General features: G+C 42.4%; 1 protein-coding gene across 1 annotated transcript in view; it reads right to left on the reverse strand.

The window, feature by feature from the left end:
• Positions 1-8,670, reverse strand: part of ZPLD1 (zona pellucida like domain containing 1) — a 72,977-nt gene extending 64,307 nt beyond the window's left edge. The window contains exon 1 of the mRNA XM_074536068.1: positions 7,645-8,670. The gene's annotated coding sequence lies outside the window, so the exon portion shown is untranslated. The remainder of the gene's footprint in view (positions 1-7,644) is intronic.
• Positions 8,671-11,236: the final 2,566 nt, after the last annotated feature.

Here is an 11,236-nt window from a genome sequence, read left to right on the forward strand (position 1 = left end):
CATCCAAATCCTGAGCTAGGATGAAACAAAATAATGAGAGATTATTTTGGAGGGAAAATATCAGTGAAGAAGGGTAGCTCAGTAAACCTTGAGAAGAAAGGCATGATGACTATGCAGCTTTTACCAAATTCATGGCAAACACACAGACATTGTCAGTTATGCATACCAGGGGTGCCCACCCTTCCTGCTCCTGCTAACAAGATCTGTCCTTACTGTGCAGTTAAGTTTACTGACAAATTTATACTTGGTCATGTTGTATTCCATTAAGGTATCATAAGTGTCTCAAAGCCACAGGCAACAGCTAAACCTACATTAGACATCCTGGTTCCATGCATTCATTGAATGCAAATTCAGACAAGCACTATCAAAATTCTGAAGACCTTCCCCCTTTACTCATGCCATAGGCATGTTCATCTCCATTGCATTCAGCAACTCTTGTCTCTGCCCACTCAGCCAAACAACCCAGAAATCCTCAGCTGAGCTTTCATGAGCATTAAGATTTATAAGAGGTTGAAGCTTAAAGCAAAGGTCATCAGCACAGCTTTAAGAGAAACATTGCAAATGTTTTCTGACTGCCCACTTCCTAACTGCCTTAAAAATCTCAGAATCTACAGGGAAGGTGAGGTCTAAGCTTGGTCTTAAGGTCCTTGAATAAGCAAAGACATTGAGCATGGTTGGGCTGCATTTGTCACAAGGCCCAACACCTTTCCAGAGGTTGCAGTGTTTCTGCAAGGCCTGGTGTTTGCCTTTTGTTTAATCACCTGCCCACGCTTCAGTCTTGTTCCTAGAGGAAGAAAAGGGTGTTCCTAAACTGTTTTTTATAGTTAAACATAAAAATTCAGAATAGATTTTTCGAGTCAGTTAACCATATTCTTGAGGGAAAACATAAGGTAGTATGATTATTAAAGAGCATTCTCAGAAATAGTCACATCTTTATTGTGTCAACCCTCTGCCAAAAAAAAAATAAGATTTATAGAAAAAGCCACTTACGTTTCTTCTTTGCAGAACCAAGCCATCTGCCTCCAATATACCATCAGGCCCTGCTAGATGAATTCACACATATTTTAAAGCCCCAGAGTAACCATTAGAATGGAAATTGGACACTACTTGTCATTTGCAAAGATTTCTTAACTGGAGAGGCTTCCCATTTGTTCAATTAAATGTTTGCATGTGCAATACACTTTATGAAATTTATCCCAAAACAGTGAGGACTGAAATAATCTTGGAGGCAGATGGCACAGCTGTTCCATTTAGAGCTATCCTTGGCAATATATGAAGTGATGGACAGGACAGGGAAGTGGGAGTGAAAACTTGGTACTATGAAGAATATTATCCATGGGTTTTAGCAATAAACAAACCAGTTCAGTGCCAATCTTCCCTTCCCTATCGTGTGTAGCTGCGTGACTCACTTGAGTTTATCCAATTAGAAAATACTCATTTCATTCAAGAAGCCAACCACTGAAGCCATGTAAGGTTTTCCCCTAAGAGAATCCATCCTTCTGCCTTGAAATCTAAGGGAGTCTGAAAATATGTCTCTTACACTGACACAAGGAGGCAGATATGTGTATGGGCTGAGGAGACAGCCTGCATGCAGAAGTGACACAGACACCAGTAGGAATAGGGAGCAAGTCTAAGTTGCTGCTTATTTGCATGCCTCTCACAGAGCAGAAATCATTGCACTGTGCTCCAGATGCTGCAAATCTCAAGATGCACATCCAGGGCTCATAATTAAACTGGAAAACATTTTGACTGAGGAGAGGGAGGAAAAAACCCCAGAGCTATTCCAGATACTCTACATCTATTTTGACATTTCTGGGGTGCTGATTTGTTCTACCACCTCAGTGTAAGGAAGTTTTGCCCCAGGAAAGGCAAAAACACTCCCTCACAGATACAAGACCTGAAAGAACCTGATGAGAGCACACCTATTTCTGTACAGCACCTAGACTGGGGTCAGAGGTTCAGTAAACTAAATGAGTAAAGCAATCCAAAAATTTCTTCAAAAAGATTTTTCAACCCTCATGAAAGAAAATAGAATCACATGTAGAAAGAGATTTAAATCAAAATAGGCTGTCAGGAAAGGTTTTCATCTGAGAAAGCACTGCTTTACTGGAAAGCAAAGAATGAGGATCCCATTGTCCATTGCAAGCCAGCACATATCCCACAAAAGATCTTCCTTAGAGGCAGAACAAAAACCACTTGGAGCAAGAAGACAGATCCCAATCCTTATATCCACAGGTAGGAAATTACAGCAGCTCAGTGGAACCCCAGTCACCTTTTCTGCAGATTTAATAAAATATCAACAGTCAAAAAAGTTACAAGGCCAAACCCAGTTAAGAATTATAGAAACCAAAGGACAGGTCTCACCACCTCCTTTCCTCCCCACAGCCTACTCTTCCTGCTCTCCTCTTCAATCCTACAGCCTATTAGAGACAGTCACAGCTGGAGTGCTACTGAAAACAGAGAAAATCTGTTTTGTATGGACCGTCAGTGAGATGAGAAAGTTCTCCACAGGTGCCACGTGTCAATAAATGGCCTGGGAGAGAATGCTGAAAAGCCAAAAAGTACATCCCAGCTCACCAGAACACCCATGTTTGAATAGGTACAGCTGGAGACCCTTATGCCTAATGCCTTCAGAAAAAATAGAGAGAAAAATACTGCCAGTGCACAAGTAAGGGAGGTGACAGGGCACTTTGGAAATGAATGGCACTCTGCCTAGCAAAGGATTTCTTTGTGACAGTGAAGGGTCACCAGGTTGGACATTCAGTACTGTATTACTTAGAAAAATATTTCTTGACCTTGCTGTTTCAGGATAAATGCTTCCCTCCCAACCATCTCTTTCACAATGGTAATACTATAAAAGATGTGCCCCAAGGGACAAGTTTCTAATAATACTCTAATCTGGCTTTCCAAGCACTTACAGCAACCACAGGAGCAATTTTAAGATAAAATAAGTAAATTCAACCTCTTCTTTATTTGCATGAAACTTTGGCTGTGCCTAAATTATTGAAAACTGTACAATCACAGATAAATATATCTAGTTTCTAACTCTCATTTTCTCACACTGCTGTAAACAGCACAGCACAATACATGGAAACTCCAGACAAGTGATGAAAAATAAGTGTCCTAATTTACTGGTTTTGCACCCTGGCTTTATTTCAGCTACATCTTAAAAGGCCAATATCCACATATGATTCCAGTAATTCTAATGACATAAAATGGCCATTCATAATTCGCTATTTTCCACCAAAGTTGTAAATATGGAAGTCACCACAAGGGCACAGCTAATCCAGAAGTAATCTGCTTCTGCAGAATACTTCTATAAAGCATCATCAGGAAGCAGAGGGAGTTGGTGTACATCCTAAAAAGCATGTCCTCTTTGAAACACCATTCCCATAAGAGCAGTTCTTCCACTCTTTCCTGCCATCCCTGCAGCTTTCTCATCCTCAGGGGGGCAAGTTACCCTCAAACACAGCACTATGATAACGGCACCTGCCCTCCTTCAAGTGCTTGTCTCGCTCTGCCCTGGCCAGGTGCCCCTCTCAAGGGCCTCTGACGAGACTCAGGTCCCTCAGGATGTGTTAACTCTAACTACTACTCACCAGCTTCTGCTCCTCATTTTTGGAGAAAGAGTGGAATTCAGCTCACACCCACACAACTGTCACCCAGTAATCTCCACTTTTGAACAGCCAAGAAATGATGAGGGGCAGGAACCTGGCAGCTACAGCAGACATAACACTGATGGACTGGGAACTGAAGGATAGTAGGGGAAGATTCCCACCTAAAATCTTGAACTATTGCAGGAGGTAGGAACCAGGTCACTGATACCTCTAGGAAACATGCAGTGGAGCATTGATTTTTCCTCACCACCCCTGTATCTTGTGGAAAACTTTTCACTTTCTCCTACAAGAAAATGAATTAATTGGTAGAAACTCTGCAGGTGATGGGGTTTTTCCCCTCTCCACTGCAATGATCTTCAACCTGCAAGTTACCACAGTGGCAAAATGCATTTCTGTTTTTAGGGTTTTAGTTATTAGGGAGACTGGGGCAGGGAATAGGGGGATGGTGGGGTGCAGCAGTTTCGTTGGGCTTTTTTGGTTGGTTCATTTGTTGGGGTTTTTTTTAAGTGACAGCTAAAGCAAAGGTTCAGCTCTTCAAACGGAACGGAAATGAGCTTTTTGCCATAAAAATTGTGGATATCAGAAACAAAGGAAGATAGCAGTTACATTTTTTCACTCCTGTAGGGGTTCATGAACCCTCTGTTGAAACCTTATATGCCCTACTCCCTTCAAGCTACAGGATGAAGTCTCAGCATCTCAGAAGATGGATGTCTTCTTTCTAAAAATAACCAAAGAAACCTCAGCAAACATCCAAATTCCACCTGTATGCCTGAGGTCTTCAGAGGATCAAGACCATGCTTTTACAACAAACCCCTTTCTGCATTTCTGGGACACCTAACGCCAAGGCAAACAGTAAAACTGAAAATTGAAGATGGCTCTTCAATTCACTGATCTCTTGTTACCAGAAGAGTCACTGGTGGTGTGTGGACTCTGTAATTATAGAGAATTCAAAGAATATCAAGTGAGGGTAGAGTCAAGGTCCCCAAAGCCATGTACCCAAGCTGACCCTAAGGCCTGTGTTAGTCCATAGGGCTCCCCAAGGAGTGAAGGCATTCCTCACTTCTACCCAGAAGAACGTAACCAAGTTGCTTGTCATCAGACCCCTCCCTCTATTGTATTTTCTGGGAAATTTTGTGACCTGGCTTTACTTTTATCATTACTGTCTCTGCTAAAAGGCTACTTCCAGGTTATGTCATTGTTGCTCCAGCAGTGGAGGGTGATACATTAGGCTCCATTTCAGCAATGCTTTCAAGTTCTGTTACTCAAAACACAAGATAGTTTTTTCTAGGCTCTGATGTCTCCTCCAAACCCCTTAGATTAAACTATGGGAGAGTCCCCTACACCAAACTTCCCTACTATATGGTGCTAAATAGCTCCCACTGAAAGTCACACAAGTCACACAGTTCTTGATGTAACAAAAATCAATCCATAAGAAGGATTAAATCTCTTAAAATCTTTAATATCTATAGGTTGACAGTAGCATTATAATGGTGCATTAATAAGGTATAGACCTGCAGGAATGGTGCTCCACCAGCAGTGAGAAATAAAGCTCTTCACTGCTCAAATCAGAAGTCTGCAAACTTACATTTTCCAGCATTTACCCTTAACTATGCCACAATAAGATCTCAAGCTGGGGACCACTGCAATCTGCCGAAGGTTGAAACAACTTCTAAATCCTGCACTTCCCATAAATGATTATCTCATTCTTTGAACAATGAAGCTGCATGAATTTTGCATGTTACCTCAAGCACTTTACTTTACTCCAAGAATAACAGTTCCATTTCAAAGCACTTTAAGCTGAATCCCCATTTTATCACCCATACAAAATGGCTCCCAAAAGATAACATAGGCAATGAGCACAAGAAACAGACATAAATACCTAAAGAACAATCCATAAGGAAATCCCAAATCAATTTCAAGGAATATATTCCCTTATTTAAAAAATAATTTAAATACATATATATATGTGTTTCCGAAACTAAATTGAACTCCTTGCACCTATTTTAGGTGTCTGTGGAGCATTTCCATAAAGCTGGAAGGACACTCAGTATATATTTAAACCTTTTAGTCTGCAAATTTTAGTTAGGTGAGAGAATTTATCACTGTCGCTGAGATAAGGCCCTGCTTAGAAATGAGTAGTTCAGTTCACCAAACTATTAGAAACTTGTTCTAACCAGCAGAATCAAAAACTTTTTTTTTGAACAGCACAAAAATGAAAGAGCAAAACTGACAGTGCCTGACCCGTGATGGTTTGCATCTGACCCCCATTTTTCACCTCTTCTCTCACTAATCCTGATTTTAATTATCTACAAATTTGTACTTACTCAAGGCTAACACCTAATTTATCTATGGAAATTCAAATCATCCCATGTTAAAATAAAGTTTCTAAAATAGACAGGTTTGTCAGCCCTTAATGAGACCGTTATTATTCATATTAAGTATAGTTGAAAGTGAATTAATAGCAAAATGCTTCCTTTCATTTGCAGGGAACAAAAGGGATGACACAATTTGCAGATATCTTTGCAGTGTGGGGTCAGTTTGCAATCAAACCAAAATGTCTTTCAGCCATGCAGAATCCTGTTCTCAGAGACCTGGAGTACATCCCAAACATTCTTCCTAAGACAAAAGCACCTAATGAAGCAAAACAGCATAAATCTTGAGGATTTGCTCCCAGCCTCTGAGAAGGTGATAGGAAGGTGACAGGTGATAGGAAGGTGATTGGACTTGAAGGGTTCATACAAAATTGCATCTCCTCACAATATTGAGCAATAGGAGTTAACTGTGTCACATTGCATTTGAGATTGTCACATGCTAAGCTACTCAAGTGCTCAGTATTAAGAATTCACAGCAGAGGTGTTATGAATAAGAAGCTTGACTAGGCCAATAGTCAAGCAACAATCAATTTATTAATTAATATGGTAAAGTATGAGCAATACAGTGCTGGGTACAGTGGGGGAAGTTTTCCCTCCAACTGCACACCAATAGTTGAGTCTTACAGGCATTTACAGGGGTACTCATAAGCTTTCTCAGCAGTTTCTATTCCAGTTTTTACTCATCAGCTGTTAATATTCCCATTTTTTTACATCACAGTTCTATACACTATTGTGATTTAGTTTTTCTCAGGATGTATCCCAAAAGGAGTATCCCACGTGGTGGTGGTCTGGTTTCCGAAAGAAGAAAGATGAATCCCATCTGGTGAAGTCCAGCTCCCCAGATGTGGGTCCACCTTTTAATTCCAAGGACTATAAGTCTCGTAACAGTGATGTCCAGCTTCCCTTGGTCGAAACAATTCATCCTTGAGTTGATGTTCCTCTTCCTTTCTCAAGCTGTTTTTCTCTGCTTTATTAAGGTGTGAGATAAGCATATTTCCTTTACACATATTCCAAAGCTATAGTATCAAGGATACAAGCAATATTCTAAAATTACACTTCAAAAGGTTATTATTGCAAAACTCTTTAAGGCTTAACTACAAGCAAAGAGCAACATCCTTAACACTTTAATTCAAATGCTCCTAAATCAACTGAGGTTAATTGCCAACACAACATAGGTTCAAATGCCTTCTCCCATGCTTTACTTTCATCAGTTATTATTAGAATTCGTCTTTATAACTGTCCCATGGTCAGTCTGCACACTTATCACAATCACAAACACACACTTTGCCTCTAGGCACCTGACACAAAACACAGCTCTGTATTTCAGAGGTGGCCAGTAAACAGGGCAAGTTTACTCTGTCAATGACTAAGTTCTCAAATTCACCTAACGGATGCTTCAAATTTCGTTCTAAAGAGGACAGAAAAAGTCTAAAACATCAAGGTGTGAAAAGGTGCTCAAGTACCGAAAGTGACAGCGATGTAATACTCAGAAGCCTGGACAACTAATTGGCAAAACGGAACTAGCATTCATAATGAGCTTTGGATCTTCAAGAAAAGAAAAAAAAATATATTAGGGCTGTGAAGGACGACCAGGGGATCATGCTCCTGCTTTCCAAGGCTTGGAAAGTGAACAATAACCGATAGAAATAGCAAACCTTCTCTTACTGATTGAACACGCCGGTCAACACAGAGCCCGCCACATCCCTGCCTCAGGAAACTTCTGTCGAGCACCAGCCCGGGATTCCTACCCGCAACCCTCACACCAGCCCCCGCTGCCACTTCTCCACGACCCGGTTCGGCCCGCTCAGCACCGCCGCTCCGGGCCCGGTTCCCGGCCCGGCACCTCCCGGGGCTCGGCGGCATCGCCGCACTGGGCCGGGTTCCCGGGCCGGCACCTCCTGGGGCTCGGCGGCATCGCCGCTCCGGGCCCGGTTCCCGGTCCGGCACCTCCTGGGGCTCGGCGGCATCGCCGCACTGGGCCGGGTTCCCGGGTCGGCACCGCCGCGCTGGGCCCGGTTCCCGGTCCGGCAGCGGCCCCTGGCGCCCGCCCCGCTGCCGGGAGCGGCTCCCGGCCCCCGCAGCCCGGCTTGGCAGCCTCAGGGGCTCAGCAGGGCCGAGCCCCGCTTGGTCCCACAGCGAACAAGGAGTCCCCGAGAGCGGCATTCCCAAGCTCGGCGGCTGAGAAAGGGCAGCGAGAGGCAGAAGGCAACTGTGTGGGAAAGGGAGGGATTGCACGGTGTGGAGGTGTATTTCCAAATGGGGGGGATATCCAACAAGTTTTTAAAATTATGAAAGATGGAAACAGTGCTCAAATAAAAAATTATAGAGGCAGACGAAATAACAGGGGGATCGTGGGTTTCTGGTGTCACTCTTAATCTGTTCTCGAATACCTCCAGTTGCTGAGAATGCTCTCTGAATCCCTCTTTCCATCCTAATCCCCACAGATTTTCCCTAACGCTCTGCCTAAGCCAAAAGCAGCAATTCAGGTCCATCAGGTCTCATTGCACCCACCACAGAGACAGGGCACACATCATTGCCCTCCTCTACAGCACTCTACAGAAGAATGCCATTTTCTAAGCCACACACCATCAGTTTCCTCCAGCCTGTCACAGGTTATGTTTGCCAGAGCTCTCTGATGGTGCTCTCTGCTGGGGCCTCCCCAGGAGATCATATCTTTTCTGAGCACTCCATACAGAATAGCTCCAGAACTCCAGCAGTGCCAGGACAGCAATATGACGCAGTATGTCTGTTCAGCACCTCTGATTGACTGTAATCCTGTCTACTATACACTTTAGTAACATATTTGCCTCTTTTCTTAGTGTCATAACACTACTGATGCATATGCTACTTGTGATAAATTACCATTCCCTACCTCATCTTTTGTAGGGGAGACCAGATTCACTCCCCTCTCTGAGTTATACCCACTGAGTTACCTCCCTCATGCTGCTTCTGTGCAATTCATTGTTCCTGCTTCAGCAATGTATCTCATACTTGTTCTGCTCAGTTATATTTTTCTTCTTCCCTTCTATTCTATGCTATTTCTCTCTATTACACACAATTTTCCTGGTTTCTCAAACTATTTGTCATTTCCAAGCTACCTGCAGTTCTTTTGAGCCCAGGAAATTTAACATCTAGCACCAGTACACTCAATAATCATCTTCTGTAAGTTCTCAGCAGTATAGGCTCCAGAATACACTTTCCAGGCTTACTTAGTTCTCCCATTTTGGTGGCAAACCACTGTAAATACTGTGAATTTTGTTTCCATTCATATATTCCAGCATTCTGCACCTGTTGTATCGCTGCCTTCATCTAAAACACACTTCTCTGGCTCAGAGAGTTCATTCTCTCTTCACAAGACAGCCCATGCAATCTTAAGGTCCTTCTCCACCTTTAGTAAACTCCACTCCTACAGTGGTCCTGTACAAAGATGCTGTGCACGGAGAGGTAGAACAAAGGACTCACCCTGAGGTCTTCTGGAAATAGTGAATACTCAGGGAAGTCCCATTGTTTTAAAAACTTTATTGACAGTAACTGCAATGCTCCTTGCCTCAGTGCCAACCTCTGCTAGCAATCTGTACTTTGTTAGAAATTGCCAGTATTGTTTTTTCTAGTCAACAGTGCCTGGATTTACAGACACACCTCATAAACAAAATCCCATCTAAGACAGAGTTCTTGCATTGTATGCCAGGCTAAAGGGACAGATTTCATCATTGTTATATACTGTGGCACACTGACATCTCTGCAAGGTGCCATATCAGCTTCTTGTCTCAAGCCAAGCTGACATGGAAAACAGACTTTGGATTAGAAGTAGCTCAAGTCAAGGTGCTGCAGCACATGAGCAACACAGGCACACAGCTCTCACTGCTACAATGATTGCACTCACCCACAACAATGAATAATCATAACTGAGCACATGGGCAGAGCCCAGTTTCCATGAGCTTCAACATGAAAACTAGCTAAGCTTCTGAAAGCTTTCAAGGAATGTATTTCAAGGCCAGAGTCTAAAAATAGAAGAACAAAGATGGGAGTATTACTTCAGAAATATTTACAAAAACAGGTCTTGCAAAGGTCACTCACTTAATACTCCATTCAATCCATGGCAAGTCAGCCACCCCCCACTCCTTCCCAGCTGGTGGGGATGCCACTTTTAACAGAGGCAAAAAGCTGAGCTCAAAGAATTAAAACCTTGATATTTTTTGTGACAAAGCAATGGTCTCAGTGTGATTTCACTTGTATAGCCTAGGGTGGTCCAGTGCTTGGAACAGCTACTGAACACAAAACACAGCCATGTATGGATGTATAGATCCTTGTGACTAGACCAACTTAGAAGAGAAGTGCCTAACTTCCAGCTAATGTACTGTAGAACCTGCCTTCTGTCCTTTCTGCTGATCTGCTACCCTAAGCACAAAATTTTGGAATCCTTTACCAGAACTAAAATTCAAATTCAGATATTTCTTGTGCCAAGAAGTGCTGTCACCACTGCAGATGTCATTCTCTCAAAATCATGAGTATTTTAAGCAACACAGATCAAGATCAACCATCAAAGACTTCAGGTGACATCTGCTGACATCCTTTATGCAACAGGTGCTATTCTGAGACAGTTCTGTTTTCCACTCCCTATCCAAACCAAACCTACACTTTTAAACTCTACATTTCTCATACTACAGGTGAACTTTTGTATTGGGATACACTCTGTTTGCTCCTACACACTGATACTGTGACAGCCTTAAGTATCAAACCAATTTGGATCAGGAAATCAGCAATTCAATGGCACGACTGAGACTCACCATATTTCATTTGGCTAGAAGTACTTGACTATATTTGACTTGACAGTGCTGCAAAATATCAGGAGCCGGATAAATATTTTTGTTTTTTAAAGCAAATGGGAGGGAGGGGGGATATACCCTTTCAGCTGCCTGTCTGGTGCTTTACAGGTTAATAGGGCAGGTGATAAACATGAAACAAAGCACCCATCCTGCTGACCCTTATGCTAAAAGCAAACTCAATTTTTAGCTCATTTTCAAAGCAGCAAGTACTACATCCGCACCTTAGAGTTATTTGGCTACACACAGGTTCACTGAGCTGTGTGCTACTGCTCAATATGCCCAATAAACTCTATTATACAGAACACTGCCCTTTTTTTCAATTATTATGGTGATTGTGAGAAACCACTACCAGAAACATGACTGCAGAAAAAAAATGGCATATTGTCATGATTTCTGAAAAGAGTGCAAGTACTCTGTTTAA

Source organism: Zonotrichia albicollis, chromosome 2, assembly GCF_047830755.1.
Source record: "Zonotrichia albicollis isolate bZonAlb1 chromosome 2, bZonAlb1.hap1, whole genome shotgun sequence".
Taxonomy (NCBI): Eukaryota; Metazoa; Chordata; class Aves; order Passeriformes; family Passerellidae; genus Zonotrichia; species Zonotrichia albicollis.